This window comes from Eimeria mitis, genomic scaffold (assembly GCF_000499745.2).
Source record: "Eimeria mitis Houghton genomic scaffold, Emh_scaff2735, whole genome shotgun sequence".
Taxonomy (NCBI): domain Eukaryota; phylum Apicomplexa; class Conoidasida; order Eucoccidiorida; family Eimeriidae; genus Eimeria; species Eimeria mitis.
The window spans coordinates 4,114-4,566 of record NW_013571080.1 but is presented as its reverse complement, the minus strand read 5'-3'; the positions used below and the strand labels follow the sequence as shown (position 1 = coordinate 4,566).

Below are 453 nucleotides of genomic sequence, written 5' to 3'. Positions count from 1 at the left end.
TTTTTTTTTTTTTTTTTTTTTTTTTTTTTTTTTTTTTTTTTTTTTTTTTTATAGAAAATATTTTAAAGACAAAGACAAGAAATAAAATAAATAAATAAAACGAACACCACTCTTTCTTTTTATTATTAATATAATTTTTTTATTTTATTTATTACGAGTATTATATTTTTATTATAATTATATTTATTATTTATATTATATTTTTATTATATTTATTTGTTTATATTATTATAATAAAATAATATAAAAATAAATACATAAAAGACAAAGACAGAGCTAGGCATAAGCAAAGCTATATAAACCAAACTCCCCCCCCTCTTTCTTTTTATTATTATTTTTTTATTTTATTTATATTTATTATATTTTCTATATTGTTATATTTATTATATTATTATAATTATATTTATTATATTTTTATAATTATATTAAATATTTATTTATAATAAATACCCT

General features: G+C 11.3%; 1 protein-coding gene across 1 annotated transcript in view; it reads right to left on the bottom strand.

Annotated features, from left to right (window-relative positions):
- Positions 1–453, bottom strand: part of EMH_0057980 (uncharacterized protein) — a gene marked incomplete at both ends in the record, with an annotated part of 4,772 nt that overhangs the window by 2,266 nt on the left and 2,053 nt on the right. The window lies entirely within an intron of this gene.